General features: G+C 35.7%; 1 protein-coding gene across 1 annotated transcript in view; it reads left to right on the forward strand.

Moving 5' to 3' along the window:
• Window positions 1-247: 247 nt before the first annotated feature.
• Window positions 248-21,593, forward strand: part of RALYL (RALY RNA binding protein like) — a 505,944-nt gene continuing 484,598 nt past the window's right edge. The window contains exon 1 of the mRNA XM_065669147.1: window positions 248-300. The gene's annotated coding sequence lies outside the window, so the exon portion shown is untranslated. The remainder of the gene's footprint in view (window positions 301-21,593) is intronic.

Here is a 21,593-nt window from a genome sequence, read left to right on the forward strand (position 1 = left end):
AAAGGCTCCCAAGCACCTTTTTTTCTGCATTTGCACCCATTTGCTCACTTTTGTATGCAGTTTAAAGTAGCTAAATATGAATTTCAAAATGCTGTCACTTCTGCATGCAACATCATCAATGCAGAGGTAAGTTTGGGGACTTCATGGATTTAATGTTAAATATTTTTTTCTAGCACTGTGATCCTGATGCTCAATCAAGTCAGAAAGAGTTAATGAAGAGTGATGTGTAATCCTGTTACATAATTCTGTATGAAATTGATTGTGCTCAGAAAATCCTAGCCTCACTTGGCATTGAATGTGGTGAGCAAATAGTTTATTCCTTATATTTGGCTTTTTGGGAACTGCTGATATAGACATGAATTAAATCGAAGGAAACTGTGAGAAGTTAGCAGTAGGAAAATTGAACCCCATTTCTCTGTTATCTGTTTTTTCAACCTAACTGTACATTTGCAGAATTCTTGCTTATGGCTTCTCAGATGAAGGTGATTTTACCTTTTGTTTCTATATTATGTATAAATGGAAAGTTTTAGGACAGTGTGGGTCATCTGGATTCTTTAGATAAGCAGCCATGAAAAACAGAAAAACAAGAATTTACTTTTCTGTACAATATAAAGCTATCAAAATGTTGGTTTATCCATATTTATTTTTCATTTTGACTTGACTTTCTTAGGCAATTGAAATCCGATGTGTTCAGCTAATGGCTTCTTCAGCAAAACGTTCTACCCAAAGTGATAATCTCCCAGTTAAAATTCAAAATGAAATATAGTTTATTTCTTCAGGGAGTGTGCTTTTGTTTTGTGATAATAAAACTAATCCTTTGATGACAACATTCCTTAATATCTATTCCATTTACATCAGCCCATCTTAAATAATTTTTCATAGCAGTCTTGTAGAAGCGTCGTGCAGGAGGATCCCTAATTTGTAAGAACAGAGGATAACAGAATGTGATCGGACTAGTAACAGAGTCTGCCTGTTGATTGTTTTGTTACTCTTGGTTTATTTTATGCTGGTCATTTTCTGAACATATTGGTTGTTCAACTGGCAGAGCCTGAACTAAGTATTTTCTTTTCAGATGTCAGGGGTACAGTTTTCAGATACATTGATAAGTTTAAAACCTTAATTTTCTTATATTCTTTTTGTCAGTCTTAAGAAATAAAACTTTGCTGGACCTTGCTGATATAAAAAAAAAGTGTTCAACACTGTCCTGCATGACGCCATTGTCCCTAAATTGGAGAGACATCAATTTGATAGGTGGACCACTTGGTGGATAAAGAACTGGCTGCATGGCCGCATGCAAAGAGTTGTGGTCAATGGCTCAATGTCCGGCTGGAGACCAGTAACGAGTGGTGTCCCTCAGGGGTCGGTGTTGGGACTGGTCTTGTGCAACACCTTTGTTGGTGATACAGACAGTGGGACTGGGTGCGCCCTCAGCAAGTTTGCTGATGACACCAAGCTGTGTGGTTTGGCTGATACACCAGAGGGAAGGGATGCCATCCAGAGGGACTTCGACACGCTTGTGAGGTGGGCTGATGCCAACCTCATGAAATTTAACCACAACAAGTGCAAGGTCCTACACCTGGGTGGGAGCAATCCCAGGCAGAGCTACAGGTTGGGCAGAGAAGAGATTCAGAGCGGCCCTGTGGAGAAGGAACCTGGGGGTGTTAGTTAATGAGAAAATGAACATGAGCCAGCAATGTGCACTTGCAGCCCAGAAAGCCAACCGTATCCTGGGCTACATCAAACGGAGCGTGACCAGCAGGTCAAAGGAGGTGATCCTGTCCCCCTACTCTGCTCTTGTGAGACCTTACTTGAAGTATTGTGCACAGTTCTGGTGTCCTCAACATAAAAAGGACATGGAAATGTTGGATCAAGTCCAGAGGAGGGCCACGAGGATGATCAGGGCACTGGAGCACCTCCCGTATGAAGACAGGCTGAGAAAGTTGGGGCTGCTCAGCCTGGAGAAGAGAAGGCTGCATGGAGACCTCATAGCAGCCTTCCAGTATCTGAAGGGATATAAGCTTATAAGGATGCTGGGGAGGGACTCTTCGTTAGAGACTGTAGTGATAGAACAAGGGGTAATGGGTTAAAACTTAAAGAGGGGAAGTTTGGATTGGATATAAGGAAGAAGTTGTTTACTGTAAAGGTGATGAGGCATTGGAATGGGTTGCCCAAGGAAGCTGTGAATGCTCCATCCCTAGCGGTGTTCAAAGCCAGGTTGGACAGAGCCTTGTGTGGGATGGTTTAGTGTGAGGTGTCCCTGCCCATGGCAGGGGGGCTGGAACTAGATGATCTTAAGGTCCTTACAACCCCAAATATTCTATGATTCTAATGCTGGGCAAATATCAGTGAGCTCAGAAGCAGTAGCTATTTACAGGTTCAGAACAATGCCATATGACCTTCACTGGTACAGATACAGGATGCTTGCACCCTCTGTTCATTGCATATCCTCACCAATATTAACCAACCCTTGCTGTACGATGAGAGTACATCAGCAATTGAATTCTGGTTGTTTCTGATAATAAAACATATCTGAGCAATGCCTTCTTTTCAATTGCTTACTCATAAAATTGTACTTGTGACAGACACATATTTCATTGTAACATCTTTTTAGGTTTATTTTTAGTAAGGGTGACTATTTGAACTCCTGGTTCTGTCTAAAAAGAAAGCTGAAATAAACTTCTCTTCTAAGATATAAAAATAGTTGTCCTGATTCAATGAGAGGTTTCATCCATCTCAGTGTTACAGGAGCAGTAACCAACATCTAAGTCATGATCTATAGCGTAATGCCAGTAGTATGTTTCTCTGAAACATACACTTGTTTTTCCATTTGTGCCCTTTACGTTTTACATCAAAACTACGATTTTAATTCTTGGAGTAAATGTTAGAAATTATGAAATAATTAATCAACATTTTTTTCTGTTTCTACTTTTTATATCCAATGAAATAAATTATATTCATTTTGTTTTATTAATATGTATATGCATGAAAAATTTATTTCAAATAGCATTTGAGACACTTGGCTAAGTAAAAATTCTGTATATCCTAGTTCATGTATGGGGTATGGATTAGGTAGACTCTGGTGTACATATGGTGTGATTGCAGCAGTGCATCCATTTAAGATTTAACTCATTAGAATATTACGAAGATCAGAACTTGCATACATAATCTTTGTTTCTGATACTTCAAATTACTTTAACTGCTGAATCAGAACAAATATGAAGATTAAACCTATTTTACTATAAATGAGTTGTCATTATGAAAAAGAAAACCCAAACCCACAATTAAAACCCTGAAACATTATGCCCCCCCTCCCAAAAAATAAAACAAACCCCAAAAAAACCCACGAGGCTCAAATATTCAAAAGCAAATTATTTTTTTCTGTCTGTGAAAGCATTTTATGAAATATTGGTTTCAGTATGTCTAATACTTTGTTCCTTAAAAATAAATAACCATTAAAAATATCACTTATTTTCTTGTATCGATATTTTCATGTTTGCCACAGCAAAGACAAAATCATGTCATGTAACTCTCCTGTGAAAATTTACATGAAAACAACATTTATCAAACACAAGACTTTCACTAATCTAAGGCATGTTTTACCAATGCAAGTGTAAACATCTCCAAATTTGGCATATTTGACACACAGATTTGACTACTGTGTGTATAGCAGACAGACAGGCTACTCAGATATTGATATTGGCAGCATGGTAAGTTTTTGTCATAAATTTATGACAAACTCTATTAAACTTTATTTCTGTTTCCACCAAAATGCCTTCTCTCTGGATATGCACATCACACAGGTAAAAATACCCAATGAAATTAGGATGACTACATGTAGAAAATACAAAGTATTAAACTGATGACCAAATTAATTTAACACCAGAGCACACCTCACCTTTTGATGAGTGAGCTCAGCTCACTGTGCCAGTAGGAAGACACTCGTTTTGTTGATAGATTAATTCTCTTCTTTCATGTGATGAGCTTCACAAATGGGTCAAATAAACTGTTTAGATTACATATAGGAAAGATTTAGGACCACATAATTAAAGATGAAGCTATAAGGGCAGGAAGAGAACAGATTGTTAAGAAGTCTCAGCTTAAACCAATGTAAAACCCAGAATGAGAAGGCATGAGAAATCAATAGTAGATAGGGAGGGTTACACTGGGTGCTCAGAACTGTACTTGCATCCCAGTCAGTTGCATTTATGTTAATACATTGAAGGCAATTTCATGAATGAGTGCAGATTCACTGTCTTCTGAACACAAGATCTGACCTCTAATGGATGCAAAGTGACATACCTGTGCTACCTTCAGTAAATGCATATTACTTTAGGTCAGCTGCAGCCCTCCTCTGTGCGATTAGCAGAAGGAGTCTGACTTAGGAGTTTGAAATATAGAGTGAAACAAAAAGGGAAAAAGGTTAGGCTAGGACTGATCCAAATAAAAATGAGAATTAATTCAATTATTTGAAGAAAGAATTTGTTAAAAGACCCTGTAGATCTGCTATCTGGGTAAAGCATCTGTGATTCTGGACTATAGCAAAAGCAACTGTTCATAGCTTCAGCATCCTGATTTTTAGTACACTTTTAATTAGAGGAATCCTCTGGTCTCTTAGCACAATACCAAGATTTTGAAGAACCAGGACACTGAAACATCTGTTTTCTTTAGACATCTGGGAATCACATTTACTGATGTCTGAACAACTTATAATACAGTCATAGCTGTTTTAAGAGCTTTTCCCTGTTTCTAACAATGGCAAAGTTGAAAAATAAACCACTAAATTTTTTTTTTCTGTTGCTTCCAGAATGGACCAGAGTTTGATGTCCTCAGCTGCCTCTTCTTTTCTGAAGGCAGCTTATCAATTGTTTGCCCAATTTACAATTGACAGCCAAAACAGGTGAGCAGGACCCTCGCATTTCCACTGATCATGCTGGAAACCTTGGCATCTAACTGACTGTGTCCTTCCCTACACTGGAATTTCCAAATTATTAAATGACTGTTCTATTCTTTGCATTTCAGGCCATAAAATAAAAGATAATAAAATGTCTCAATGAGTCTGCTTTCAGTGAAAAGCAGGATTAGTAAGGACACTAATAAACCCAGGATACTTTGTCTTCTGAAGGAGCACTATCCTGGGTCTATAACACCTGGAGCACCTTTAAGATGTATAGCTTTGTTGTCAGACAAAATATGTTCACGGCTACATGTAGCAAGAGCTAAGTGATGGGGGGAAAGAGGGCATTAAACAAAGAGGAAATATGCTTGAGCCACCTGCTGGCAGCTACCTGGCAAGAGATCCAGGGGAGCAGGCAGGACCACAAAAAGAACCTGGGAACTCCAGCTGACTACTCACTGGTGGCAGGAAAAGTTTTGCAAAGCTTGAATCTAAAAACTGTCACCATGATTTTAGAATTTATATTCTCATGTGCATTTTTTTTAATCAGGAACACGTATTTCACATAACAGATTGCATTTCAAAATAGCTCTCAAAGGAATGCAGAACTGATGAGAATCCATTAGTTAGCAGAGCAACAAGAAGCAAGTTATTTTTAAAGTGACTAGCAGAAGGGCAGGTGAATGAATCTCATAGAAACTAATCTATATCAATGATCTAAAATGAGATTAGATTAAGTGTTAATCATCCACCGTGCTATTGAAACACTGCATAGTTGCTGGGTTTATTCACTAATAAATAAGCTCAGTGAACTGTAAATTAACATTTCACATTACTCCTGGAGGACAGTAGATCTCATATCATGCAACAACAGAGATTCCTATTCATTATTGTTTCGATTTTGAAGTAAAGGATCCCCTATAAAAAGGGTACCATACATAAAGGAATAAACCCAAAAGGAATGCTTCTCTAACAAGAGATGCAGGCACTAGTGAAATCGATAAACTGAGCCTTTGGGGTTTTTTTATGAGTCACCTTACTGAATGACAGAGTGGGATTGTTTTGTTTAAAGGTTTTCATGACTCCTGAACTATAGCTGTGTGTTCTAATATAAACTAGACTCTTTTATGTTTTAATGGCATTAGTCAAAGCAGACCTGTAGCTGGACAACTTTGCTAGTAAAACTTTACAAGGATGTGCTAATATGAAAGCAAAACCAGTAACTACACATATTTATGTGAATGTACACATACAAATACATATATCTGTGTGTACCGGAAAAGTTACATGAAGACTTTCTGAAAGATGTCTTATATTCATATACCACTCTCCAAAAAACTATGCAATAGAAATTTGTCACATAGATTCGGCTTCAGTTCCACATTCTTTCTTTGCATCTGCCACACAACAAACATTTTTTTCATAGATCAATTATGATGGGAAAGTTGAAGATTTAGTTGCTGATGACCTCTTGGCCAAATGTTTCAGAAAGGAGTAGTAACATTAATTGGGTGTCCCAACTAAAGAAAATTTTGAAAACTTCAGTATCTGAATAGTTAAGACCTCATGTTTAACAAACCTGGCTTAGTTTTCAGAGCTCTCACTCTGAAAGGTGTGAGGAGCAGGGCAATTTAACCTCAAAATTCTACTGGTCCTGTAATTTTATCACTTGCTGTATTTCTTTTACACTGTTTCTAACATTTCTTCTGTCCAAGAGAACTGTAAACTTAACTTTTAAAATTAGCTACTAGGGCAATATCCTACTGCAAGAGGTAGGTCCCAGAATAATTTTCACAGCAGTGGGATCCTGATTGTTCTCTATGAATTATTCACTGTTCAAACAGCATGTGGTCAGATACTCTGTTTATTCTTTGGTCTCAGTCTCTCCAGCTATTACCATTAATCATCCTTTCTGCTTCTTGCATAATATTCTCCCATTTCTTCATCATTTTTAAAGAGAAAACCAAGTAAAAATAGCTCTTTAAAAATTCAGTCATTTGAGGTTTTTTATTTAATTCCTACCTACTGCATTTTCCTAGAGTTCTGTCTTTTCCCAAAGCTGTTTTTCTTCCGAATATGTAAAGACAATATTTTCTGATTTCTTTTGGTTACATTACCTGGCACATTTTAATCTATCTGTATTGCATATATTACTTTACATGTATGCACAGCTTTGTAGTTACCTTGTATCAGTTTCCTTCATTCCTCCCTCTCTTCTAATATTTTTTACGATTTCATTCTGAAGTCCAGCTCTTTTGCCAAAATTTCTTTTAGTAATGTGTTGGAAATTTGAAAAAAAATAAAATTCTTAGATCATGCTTTAGTGATGGTGTAAAGATTGGTTTTATCTTCAATTTAGTAATCATTTCAAGTGGTCTGCTTGTTTTATTTACTGATTTAAATAGCAAAGTTTACCTTATATATCCTAGTATGATTACTATACAATATAATTATTCTTTTACAGATTCAGCTGTCACAAATTTGGACCAAATATTTCATTGTCTATTCTGACTAATCATTTTTTAATACATCTTTTCAACATACAGCCAGTGCCAGACAACCTCAGCGCTTGATAAGGACCCTTGTACCCTTGTACCTGTATCTCTGGCTGTAGAGATGCTCTTGACTGTCAGGAAAAGCATGACAGAATCACATAAAAATTGAGGTTGGAAGGGACCTCTGAAGCTCATCTGGTCCAAACCCCCTTCTCAACAGGGCCATACAGAGCCAGTTGCACAGGACGACGACCAGACAACTTTTGAACATCTCCAAGAGCTGAGAACCACAACCTGTGATTCTATGCCAGCACTTGGTCACCCTCACAATGATAAAATGTTTCCTGATGTTCAGATGGAACCTTTTGTGTTTCAGTTTATCGCCATTGCTTTTTGTCTTCCACATAATTAAGCTATTGAACAGGCTTGGACCCAGTATTGGCCCTGAGTTACACTACTAGTTACTAGGCTCCAAGACAACTTCATGCCACTGATCGCTATTACCCGGGCCTGGCCTTTTAGCCAGTTATCAACCAACTTCACTGTCTCCTCATCCAGCCCTTCAACAGCTTTTCTATGAGGATCTTAAGGGAGTATTAAAAGCCTTCCTGAAGTCAAGGTAGACAATATCCACTGCCTCCCCTCATCTACCAGGCCAGTCATTTCATCACAGAAGGTTATCAGACTGGTCAGACACTCCTTCCCCTTTGTGAATCTGTTCTGACTACTCCCAGTCAGTCTCTTGTCCTTAGTGTACCCCTCAAAAGTTTCCAGTTGCTCCATCACATTTGCAGAGATTGAGGCAAGGCTGACTGGCCTTTTTGAAGATAGGAGTGACATTTTCATTCCTCCAGTTTTCAGGCACCTCTTCCTCCAATCACCTTGTTTCTTCAAAGATTATCAAAAGTAGCCACAGAATCACATCAGCCAGCTCGCTCAGCACTTATGGATGTATCCCATGAGGGCCCATGGACTTACGTATGACAAGGTTGCTTAAATATTCCCTGACCTGGTTCTCTTGCAACAATATGTCTTCCTTGCTCCGGATTTTCTCCCTGGCTTCTGCATCCTTGGATTTCTGAAGACTAATCTTACTTGTAGAGGTGCAAAAGGCCTTTAGTATCTCAGCTTTTTTGATTTCTTCTGTCAGCAAGGCGCCTACACCATTCAGCAGCTGGAAAACATTCTCCCTAATCTTCCTATTGCCACTGATAAAGAAGCTGATCTTTTTGCCTTTGACATCCCTCACCAGATTAAATTTCAATTGGGCTTGGCCTTCCTAACCACATCTGTGCATGCTCCAGAAAAAGTCATCTTCTTGGTTCCTCTGTCTCCTAGGTAAGGAAATTATAATTTATTCTCTCCAGGAATCTCCTGTATTGCTTATGTCCTTCTATGCTGTTCCCCTGGCAAATACTGAGGTGACTGAAGTCCCTTACGAGAACTGGAGCCTACAAACATGAGGCAACTTCTACTTTTCTACAGAAAATCTCATCCACTTTCTCAACAAATGACCTACAGCAGACACCCACCACACTATCACCCACACTGGTCTTTTTTTTAATCCTTACCCATAAGCTCCCACCTGGCTCATTATCCATCCCCAGGTGGAGCTCCATGCACTCTAGCTGTTTTGTCACGTAAAGGGCAACTTTGCTTCCTCATCTTCCCAGCCTATCTTTCCTAAAGAGCCTGTATTGCATGCTGTCACTGCAGCTCTCCAAACTGGGATGCAAGCCATCCTGCTATGTCTCTGTGATCCCTACAAGACTGTAGCCCTGGAAATGTACAGAGATCTCTAATTACTCATGTTCACTCCCCACACTGTGTGCATTAGTGTACAGGCGCTTCAGTGAGGCACTCTAGCATGCTCGTTTCCCAGAAATTATCTGTGTGGGGTTTTTATAATGGTGCCTAGTAGGCACCTTCTTGCTTACATGTAAAAGCTTGAGGCGACCCTGCTTAAGCCCTGTTTTATTGATTTTGTGTTTCTTTTTGTTTTTGTCACTCCAGACCCTTTCCTCATCAACCCTGTCCACCACTTCCTCACAGGGCTGCTGGTAACTCTCCCTCTCCTGTCATTCTTATCTCCAAGAAAGGCTCATGTGACATTAGCAGATACTAAGAAAGCTTTGGTAATGCTCTCTGGGAAGGTATTTAGAGGATAGATGAATCAGACCTCAAGTACTGGAATTTAAGGTATATACCTTCATAAACAGGCTTCTTAGAAACTTCCAGATTCACCTTCAGCTCAATAACCTTTGTCTGGCTGGTCATGCTGGATGCTTTACTGGTATGTTTCCAGAGTCTAATCTTGCATTTATTTGAAATTAATGTAAGTTTCTTATGAAATGCAGTAAGATTTATCCCCAAATACCCTACTTACTCTTGCTTCTACGCAAGCATTTGCATAGAAATTGATAACAATAGACAGCACATCTAGACTGTTAACTAATACATTTCTCTATTTTTATGCATGCTACTTCAATATCCACAAGAAAAAGACTTTAGCCTACCTTATGATGTGCATATATTCACACTCCAACTTCAGTTGTCATGCTCACCCACTTATTTTTTATTAAGTGTTTATATCCCATTTACTACAAAAAGAAAACTGTATTGGAAAGTAATTGCCAGCCAGAGAGTTGTCTCTAAATAACAGGGTGGTAGGTCATTGTCAGTTTACCCAATTCAATAAAATCTTAATCAGCTACATTTCACTTTCCATTTTAAATATATGAAACACGAAACAGAGAAATCAATTTATTGAGAAGAAAGAAACAAATATTTTTGTAACGGTGTTCCATTTGAAATTACATTCTTTGTTTACTTGTAAATGCAAATTTATTGGAAAAATAATTTTATAGAGAATCTTGATTCTGTCTTCTCTGTAGGTTTGTGAATGAACCTCTAGAATACAAGCCAGACATGACAGTAGCTTTACATTACTCTTCAAAGGACTGCAAGGAACACACTTAAACAACATATTTATATTCCAGTCATAAATCAGTTGTGATGGATAGAATTTTAATCTATTTTTTGCCAGTAGAGTCTGCTTTTGCAAAAAAGAAAGTTTTAAATGTCACAAAATAGACAGCTTTTTTTTTTTTTTTTTTTTTTTTTTTTAAGGAATTTAGGATCTAAATTTTCAAGGAAATTAAATGGAATAAAATATTATTGGAAATGAAATTAAACCTTTCTGTACACACACACAGAGGCTCCTAAACGGAGGAGTATAATTAAGATACAGTACTCCTAAATGACAGTTTCTAACTAAAAGTATTCATGTGGTTGGAAGTGATAGTGTTAACCTAACTAACATACAGAGTGTATTATCATGCCGTTCACTGCTTCCCATTAATGTTTCATATCATCTCCATTGCAGACTAGCCCCAAGCTGGCCAGTTTTCTTTTTATATGAGAAAACAAACAGAAAATATGCAATAAAACCTGTTATGTTTAATTCAGTGCTGTGGTAAATTGGTCTAAAGCACAATAAATCAGTAGTAGAATGATTTTTAGATGTATTTTAGGACATGAGGTGCAGAACTTTTGGCAAACTTAAGTTAATTTGATACAATATCAGCACACCAGAGGGAAAAAATGCCATTTTGTAAGTCAAGGAAGAAGCAGCTTTTTGCAAACACCAATGGAGCTTTTTGCAGTTTAATAATCTTTATGGGCTGTTGAAAATCAGTTCTGTAAATGCACTGGTTTTCAAACACTTCCAGTAGGCAGCTTTAATCAGAAAGATATTTTCATACAATTTTTCAAAATATTTACTTTATGTAAATGTAATATAAATGTAAAATAGTTAAAAAGTGTCTGTTCCAAAATCAAACTGAAACTTATATGACTTTTTTTTTTTTTGTTCTAAGAAATTACTGAAAGAGTTTTTGAAGATATAAGGCTAAAAAATTGAGTATTTTATTATAAATGTTAATTTAACAAAAATAATTTGTTGATGCTCTAAAATGCGTGTTATTTATTCTTAAAAAATAGTAAATTGTGTGAAAAAGTATATATAAAACAATTTTAAGAAGCTAATATATTCTTACAGAATATCTCAGATTTATAGAAACCTTTCAATGCCAATAAATTACAAAGTTCACACATAAATTGGAATATAGAAACAAATAATTAGTACGAGTGATAATTAAACAATTATCCATCAGCCCATGTTAAAATTTGTTGTGTTTTTTTTTTTTTTTTTGACATATCAATACTGAATAAGAGCAGAAGATAATTAGGCACATGAAATTCTAATTAGTATATTTATATATATACCAATATCTGAATACAAGTTCAATCTTGTTACCTATTTTATATGCTTTAGGGCAAGAGTCAGCATTTTAAGGCATCTTTTACCCCATTTTGTTAGCTTGTATTTCAAAGCAAGTAGATGAATCAATATCATGGATCTGAAACTTTTCCACACACACACAAGAAAACCCAATCCAAACAAGACATTCCTGCTGTGAAAAGACAAGGAAAATGTTCTCAAATATCTGTCTCAAAAAATTAAGAATATTTCCACTTTTCATTCAGGCATAGACTAAGTTTAATCACACCTAGCTAGCTCATCTCTCTAAAGCTTCCAATGATTATGATGCTTTCTGTAACAGTTAATTTATCTGTAAGACAATTTTAATCTCAAAGGGACCAGTGTTCCTGCAACTAGGCTGCTCCTAATATTCAAGTATTGTTACCCTGAAATGTGTTCTGTGGGATGCATATATTTTGCAGTACTGCATATTTTTGTATGCCTTTAACTAAAGCTCTGCTCTAGAAGGGCAGCTAAACCTCTACTTGTAGAAGACAAAACTTCCATAAGTCAGGATTTCATCCTTCAAATATTGTTCAAATGGGGAACAAAGCATGGAATTACTTTGGATAGCAAATCTTTTTCCAAGTAATCTGTTCATGTCCATATGCAGCAGGTCTCTTTCTGAAAAAAAAGAGCTTCATTTTATCAGTGTTCCAATCCAGACCATTTGATTTTAGCATTCCTAAAAAGAGAGAAATATGTTTCTGTGTAACAATTGTACATATGTCAAAGCCCTAGAGAAGGAACAGTATCACACCTGCACTTTACATGTTTCATAATATTTTGTCTAAGGTAATAACGTATCTTTTCATTTCCTTTAACCGTCCAGAGCTGCCAGTGAAGTTGCATGTGAAATCCTCAACCTTCATTTGTAGTTTTCCACTGTTTCTTTCTTCTCTTCATAGTTTATTAGTTTCAGTTTGTCCATAGACATCAGAACACCACTGATGGGCACCAAAAGTGGACTGAAATCCAGCAGCCTCTGTTTCTTAAACATGTGCAAATGGTGATTAAAACCCCTGTCTCATTACCACATTTCAAAAGTGATACAAGTAGATAACTAGTTTTGAAGAAAGCTAAGGAAAAATATTAATAACCATTTTGCCTTTTCAGCTTTTAAAATAAAAAAAAAAAAATAAACTCCAAGTAGCAATAATTTCTGTAGCTTTGTGGAAAGTTTTCTTTCGATCTTAATTATAGATACTAACTTTGCTCCATAAGGTAATAATTTTGCAATCAAATCTAATTTTTTTAATTAAATGTATCTTTATATTTAATATTTTTTTCCTAAATTTTCTTTACTTAGTGACAGCCCAATAACCTTAGTTACTTTGTTTCCCTTCTAATATTTTAGGCAGTTTTTCTTCCCAATTGGAATTTCTAATTAAAAAAATTAAACACAAATAAGATGTTCTTTAACTGTGTCATCACTTGACTAAATTAGACATATTTAGCTCTAGCATTTTCTCACTGGAAATGAGGAAACCCCTTAGTCATATTTGTTTTCCTCTGAAATTCTACCTGTGTCTTCACAATGTCTTGCACTGAAATGCTGAGAACAGAATGCAGCATTTTCCAAGCCAAGTGAAAGAACTGCCTTTCTCATCCTTATAACATGAGATGTCTGCCACTCTCTATAGAATTGTAGGTGAATAATTCTAAACCTGTGGTACAGAGGGATATACATTTGGGATATAGCACATAGTTCTAAAAAGCAGTACCTTCAAAATGAATGTGATTTCATCAGAACTAGCAGTTATGAAATACTCTTCATAGTGCCTGAAACACTTTGAGCATTTGATTGAGACTTTAATGAATGAATACACAAGACAAGATGGAAATATGTTAGCTCTCTGCATAAAACTGTCTTATTATTTGTTTGGTGCCACTTAGTAGAAAAGGTGTCTTAACATGAATAACATCGTTATTGCTTGTGTCTAAGCATTTTCCAATAGTGTATTATTTACCTGACTAATATTTTGGTTTGGTTATCTACTTTCTTTCTCTTCTTTTCCTGTCCCATGCACATGCTTCAGACTTTATTAAACGTTCGCTTCTATTTTTTTTTTTTTATTTTACAAAATTAACATTAAAAAAGTTACCTTTGGTGAGTTTTCAGGGTTTCTTTTTCCCCTGACCAGCATGCTCTGAACATCTTGCTTTTGAAATACCAGTTGGTTAAGATTCAGGCAAAGAAACTAGTAGTCATCTGCATTCATATTTTGAAGGCATGTTAAATTATAAGTATGCAGCTGGAAGGTCTTATCTTTCTAGCTAAAAGAAATTAGGTGGCTCTTATACTTTCAGTTAAATCTATACATGTTTTTGCACAGATTTTGCTGCAAAACTATGGTTCAAATATGGTATGTTCAGGGAGCATACCATACACAACAACAGCAGGCATGAAGCAAAATAATCACACATCCATTTATGTGCTGGCTTGTAGAAATAATAAAAATGTTAAAAAGTGAAGTAGTATTTTACCAAAGAATTATAAAGAGCTATAAATTGTTAGATATCTTGAACTGTTGATGCCTTTTCCTTCTTTGGTCTTGATAAACTGCACATTGTACCATTTATCTTATGCAAAATGTTTCTGGAAGTTCTGTTTTCCTAATTTATTCCACTGAGCATATTTGTGGTAGCTCCATTAGCTTTATTCTTTTCTATTTTATGATCATACCACTGTACAAATGCAGAACATAGTCTCTCCATTAGCCATTCAGGTAGAGGATTACTTGGAAAGCAAGGCACTGTGAATGCAATCTCAAATGCAAACATTGCTACTGAGGACAAATAGACAATACAGCACAAAGGACCATCATATGAGTCAAAAAAGATCTGGGAGGGGACAATTCAGGTGCTGATGAAGAAAGTATGAAGGCTCAGGCCTTGAAACCTTATTAGTGAATGAAGGTGGTCATCAACATCAGACAACTTTATGGAGATGATGAGTTTTTGATATTGATTAGGACTTACCAGCTAGTCACTGAATAGTCTTTAAAGTTAAGTAGCCTATGTTTGATCTCATAATGACAAAAGTTTCATTTGAAGCAAAAGAATTAGAAAAATAAAGCAATGTGATATTTAAGAAAGAAAAAAATATATGGGGAATTTCTAAACTTTTAATCAGTTGTGTGGAATCATCTTTCACACTGCATATAACTACTTTCTAACATTTTTTCAAAAAATATTTCACATTAATACCCGTATCTTCTTTTGAGATGAGTCAGAATCATACAAATAGCCTCCTTACCACTTTTTATAGGCTTTAGTAGAATGGGGTTTTGCAGTCTAGTTACTACCATAAGTAATACAACAAAAAACTACAAGTAAACTACGTGCTGTATGATTTTTATCTGTATTGCAGCAATTATGTGCCATGATGATCTCTAGAGTAATTCATCTTTGCATTGGTTTTGCACAATATTTGTAGCAAATCTGTGTTTGAAGCCTGAGACACACAGGATGTTGTCTCCTGATAACAGTTCCATAATCTGTCTAGAATTCCCCATAACATATCTCTCTCCACAGCTTTATTTACTGATCAAAAGGTCTTCCAGTTCTGCAGGGTAATAATTTATCTAGATGACCTCTATTAACTTCCTTCAGAAAAATTCTGGATGAAGAGGATAAAAGCAGTCATCAGATTTATAAGAACTGAAAGCTCTTTTGTTTGCAAAGGACTGTAAATATAAGAAATGGCTTTTCATGAAAAAAATATAACAGAAGCAAGGGTGAAGTTGCATTTGCTAAGGAAGAGATACAGACTTAAGTCTGAAAGAACTAATTTCAATGACAGTTATCTTTGACAGGAATGTATGTTCCTTTCCTTTAGAGTTCAAAGTTCACATTTAGTTGCTAGTGACCAAATAACAGATTAATATTGTTATTGCTTTTTTTGTCCTGTAATAAAAAACAAAATAAAAATGTCATAATAGTCCATTTTATATTAATATTCTCATTTCATTTCCACAGCACTAACCACCTCACCCACTCTAATTTCAATAAAAGTTATTTCATTACTTAAGGCTTGCAATGTTTGCACATCATTACCTTTTCCTGTGTTCCAGCTGGAACTTGTCAGTCATTATGAACAACCTGTTAAGCCTCATGCCTGTAGCGACTTTTATCCAGCATTTCTGGATAAAAAGAGGAGAGTGGGATATCATAGCATTATAAAGGGAACTTAACTCCAGAAATATGAAAGCACAGTATGTTTCAGTGTGCTCTTCTTAAGCTGATTTTCTTTCCCTTAGAGGAGCCCGGGCAAAATGCTTCACCACAAAGTGTACTTGGTGTGTATATGAACACATGCTTTCAGAATGCATTCTGTTCACTTTCACCATGGATGCACAATTCCTCAGATACTGTAATGTGTGATTCTTTGTTTCAGCATCTGTGCTTGATGGTAGCAGATTATCACTGTGTATCTCCTAGAAGCAAGTTTGATAACCCTCAAATTTTATCCAGCCTACTGTAAGCATAGGCACTATTATATCCTCTTTTTAATCTGAATACTCGTTTCAGTAAAGCACAGCAACCTATTATATGCTATAAAGCAAAATTATGCTATAAAACAATCATATAATAGCAAATTACTCTTGGACACTCACAGTATGATCAGTTTCTCTGCCAATTTTGTTTGCTCTTTTTCCATGGGATTTCAAGAAAATATTTCCTTAGGCTCAGATGAGAAAATACTGTTGTAGCATAAGAGAAAACAATAGGCATGGTGTTTTGATGTTGAATTATAATAGAACATGCAACTTCCATCAGGGCTGGCCTGAGACTTCTTAGCCAGAATTTAACCTTCGCTTGGATAAGGATAAAAGCCTGACTGCTGCTACAATGGAAAGGCAAAAGGAGTAAAATTAGAACTGAAAGACTAGAGAAAGGATTGTGGAGATCTGCGACGGACAGGCTTTCTGTTGGATTTGCGAGGAAAAGCAAAGGACGTCAGCTACTCTTTCCTGGATTACCTACCTGTACCCTTCTCCATCAGCACTATATATTGTGCATTTTTACTTCCATGACAGAGAAAAGATCAAAGACCAGGATTATTTGTTAAGCTTTGCCTTGTCACCCTAGGCAGCTAACCCATTTTCCATAAACCTAGAATTTGCTTTTTTTATTTTTCTAAGTGAATTAAAGAAATTTTGTTTGTTTTTACATGAAGGAATAGGTGATTTAAGATCATCTTGTTTAAGGGGTCTAGGTCTAGGATCACAGACTTGTCATGTACTCACAGATAGGTACCTGAGTGAGTATCTTCAGCAGCAGGATCACCTTTCCATTAAGTGTATAGTACATTTATTTCCAAGAAAAACAAAAGTACTGGTATCAGAGCTATTGTAGCTTAAAGCACACCAACTTTTGTCAGCTAAGAGATCTGTACTGTGAGACCAGTCGCATTCTTATGTCTAATTTGCAGCTCCTTCACTCACTTAATTGCCTCGGACATGCCAACTGACAACTGACCTAGTACCTCCAACATTTATAGAGCTCTCCAAGTTTCCCCTCCAAAACTGACACCTTTCCTCCTTAATGAGAGGAATATTTAAATCAGTTTTCTACAGTGCTATTTAGTTGAATCTTAGATTTTAATTTAAGGTATCATCTGTAAAATTTGCTAAAAAAAGGTAATTAATTTGATCAGCCTTAGAGCACATAGAAATTAAATCAAAATATAAATTTGACTACTTAGAGCTGCCAAAAAGTTAAATAATACATAGATCCATGTAAAATGAAATGGAAGAAACCAGGAGTTTTACAGAAGTTACATTCTGACTTTGAGATTGGCTTCAGTAATCACTCAATGGTCTGATGTCTACTTCATCAGGACGTAGTAATGCCCACATCAACACCCATCTGTGTGTGTGTGTGTGTTAAATAGTGCCACTTCTTTTTTGACCAATCACATGGGTTTTACAAATACAATATGAAGTGGATGGGTTTGGTTATCAGGCCTTTTACCTTTCTAGGTGCAGGAACTACACTACTGCTTTCACAGACCAGTGTTGTATTAGTGCAAGGACTGCACAAGAATCAGGATGCTGGAGTTAGCAAGGGGACATGGTAAGACTTGATGGCAAGACAACTGTGCCCATAGAAAAATATTACGGCCTTTAGAGAACCCTGGCAACTGAGAAAGTAGAATGTCTTTAACTGCTTGTCCACTCTCTCTCAGACTGAATTATTTCTGTGAGGCGCTAAAAGCAGCAGTGAATATCTAGCATTTTTTTTTTTTTAGATTCTCTTAGAAAGACTAGAAGGTTAGGGGAGATATTATTAATCTTCCCTGTGGGTGTCTATGTGGGTTGCTTAGTTAGTTTACTGTACAATGTTCAGATAATTTTGTACAATGAAAGCCAATGTGTGAGTTCATCCAAAGTATAGAATGGTATATAATGAAACTTGTTTTAATGATAAATGAACAATTTTAATTCCCCATGTTGCTCTCATTCTCTGTATTATCTCTAGTACATATACAGATACAAATGATCCATTTAGAGACAGCCTAGACACAAATAAATAATAAAGCTTTTAAAAATGTTTATGGTAGTGTCATTCAGATTGTATTGGAAAATGAAAGAAAAGCTAGCCTACAATAGTTATTTTCATTTGTATGTTTTTGAAAAAGAAATCTAAGGAGGTATTTTTTCCTTTTTTTTTTTTTTTTCCTGTGAATCTTCTAGTTGCCCAATTTCTTTATGTTACTATGTAGGAATTTTAGGATAAATGCATAGGGAAACTGAAGGTGGGAAAGGCATGCTATGAAAACCTGGGATCTTCCATATACTGGTTACAGGTTTGTTGCAATACGATGAAAAAATATTAATGAAAGTATGTATCAATCTTTTCAAAAGCAAATTGGATTCACTTGGTTATATTATCCAATCAAGAGTTCAATGGATCCTGGGAGAAAAAGTAGGTGTTCCCATTTTTGCTTTAGAAAACAGAGAGGTTTATGCTATATTGATGCAAAAATTAGCACAAAAATATAGCAGTTGTAAACTTTAATATTGGGGGGGGGGGTTATTCCCCAAGAATAATATTCATGGCTCTCCTAAGAAATTGCTTATCTAAGCCTCTTCTACTGTGTTAAACTGATCACAGTTGTTGCAAAAAGATGGTAAGAAAAACAGATGCCTAGAAAAAATATCAGCTTTTGCTGCTTTTTTCTGTTCATCTCTGTACAGTGCTGACCTCACTCAAAGATCCAGCAGAGCTGAGCCGACCTTTGCCTGGATAAGGAGAGCTGTCACATTTATTGTCATGTTTATGCTACTTCAAAGCTACCCATGACTCACTCAAACTTTGATACATGTATCAGCTACTAATACATGTCATAGTGGTTGGCATACAGGAAAAGATTTTATATGTTAGGTAGACCAATATATAAAGTTATTATCTACTTCATCAGAGAAGAGGCTGAGGATGCAGATCAACTGAGGAGGTTATTCTAAGGCACAGTTTCATTTCTTGTTTTTTTTTTTTTTTTTATTTGCTTGCTAAAATGCTTAAACAAGCATTGCTTACCAACTTCCAGTGTGGTAATGTGACAAGGTGGGGTACAATGATGCACAACAGGGATATTGAATTAAAGGATCAAATTTTTGTCTGGTTTTGGCATTGATAATGTTAATGAGAGAATAACATCTAGTCTTGAATTTTCCAAAACTGTTGAGATGCAGTTCCAGATCTGGACGTAAATTTTGCAACTTGAGACAATTTGTAGTATTTATTGTCAAAATGATATATGAGATGAGTTGAAAAACTCACTGTTCTTTGCTAGCAGAATTTCTCCCAAGAAAGCTGATCAGCTTCCCAATCTCAATTGCATATTGACATATATATTAAAATTTTAGCAATTTATTATTTAAACTATCAGCAGCTCATTTAATAATATATCCATCAAGAGTTATATTACATTTTTTCTTAAAAATACTGAAGGTTTCATATAATGTTTTGCAGCCTAAAAGTGGTGTTCTTTGATTATCTATTCAGTTATTAAATTTCTTCAACATTTGAAATGTGTGACAAAACCTAAAATATCTGATTACAGCAGATATGCGAGTTAATGTATTTCTTCCTGAGATCATAGATTATAATCAGAACAAAAAATAAATAAATACAGTGGTTCTGTTTCAAGATTATTTGCTTCAAGCAGAATTGTTTTAGTCATGGGATCAATACTTTTAGAATGTGTAGCTGCTCAGAAACGGATCCTATGTTTGAAAGTTAATTAATCAATTAATTGAAGAATTAATGAATATTTCCTACGCACTTGTTAAATGATGGATATACTATAAGCAAGGGAAAACCCTGCCATGAGATGTTAAACTTTGCCTTCAGTAATTTTCTATTTAAGATGTTGTCAATTAAGCCATTATATGTATGCAGTAAAAATGTACATTACCAGGGCTTTTAATACATATAGAAGCTGTGTCATGATGCTGTCTATTACCAACTGAACAATGTTATTAGATTATTAAGAAAATAACTTATAAAATAACATATTTAGAAGGACGATGTTTCTTTATAACTGAGCAATCCCATTCAAGACATTAAGGAAAACCAAATACAGGCATGTATTTATGTAAAAATTGTAGATTCACTCTTATTTTAACTCTTTCAACCTTTTTTCTTTTTTTTTTTTTTTTTTGTTTTCCTGCTGGAAATAATGTCAACTAATGCTCTTAGAGGTGTAGTTTTATATGATGCTCACTCGAGCCCTGGAAACAAAATACTCATTACTCTAAACCAGCTATTCTGACATCTTATCTCGAACAAAACTCAGTGCCAAATGCTTACCAGGCTTGTGGAATTAACACTGGAAGAAAAAAAATATAAGAATGTTTATGTTTTTATTTGGAAATGCAGAACAGAACAAAGGTGAAACTGTAGTCAGATAAGACTACTAAATGCTCTTGATTAAAAAGAGAACTATTATTCTTGATTTCATGTGACTTAATATGAAACTACATTTCATAGGAAGAGTGTGCAAGTTTAAAAAGACACAGTGTTGGATGAAAATGGAGCATCAGACAAATTGGGACTATTCTCTTCTTAAGCTTTCAGTATACTGGGAAATGGATGACAGCTACTTTGCTTTCTAAAGGACATAAAAACAGCCTATAAATGTTATTGCGTCTTGAAAACAACCAGTCATCAATTTATATGTGCTTAATACAGGGAACTCAAGTGGCAGCACTGAGGATGATGGTCTTGTTCAAGTCAACTACCTCAACAATTAACCCTTTGCTAACCAGTAATACTATACTCTTCACTGAGTTATTCACCTGTGATATCCCTTTTTAGCTAAGTGATCACAAAGGTTTCAAAACTTAATATAATTCTTTTTTTTCAGTGAATGTTTATATTTTATTTCTTGAAGTAGTACCACAGACAACCTGAAAAAAAAACCCGTGTGAAAAGTATGGTTAAATCCTTTTTATGATATTCAAAATATTTGAAACACGGGAAAATACTTCTGCAACAATCAAATGTATTCACTAATTGTTTTATTAAATGGAAAAAGAAAGGTGATCTCATAGACAGTCCTGTGTCCAGTGAGGCTTTATACATTCCTAAGTGAGTGTGTTAGCTGTCAAGGTCACACTTTTTCCCCTTACTGCACTATAAGGCCAGTACTATGCACACTTCCCAGGCTTTTCTTTAAGTGGCTAAGGCACTTTGTTGTTCAGAAAATGGAATTAAACAGAGGCTTTCCAACTCTGGGTAAACAGCCTGGTCAGCAGGTTTCTTATGTTGGAAGCAAACAAACCCACCAGACAACCCAGGAACTGCTGCTGCTTTCTATTGTTTCCATTTCTGAGTATCTGTGACTGACAGACATGGCAAAGACAGTTTA

Source organism: Lathamus discolor, chromosome 2 (genome assembly GCF_037157495.1).
Source record: "Lathamus discolor isolate bLatDis1 chromosome 2, bLatDis1.hap1, whole genome shotgun sequence".
NCBI lineage: Eukaryota > Metazoa > Chordata > Aves > Psittaciformes > Psittacidae > Lathamus > Lathamus discolor.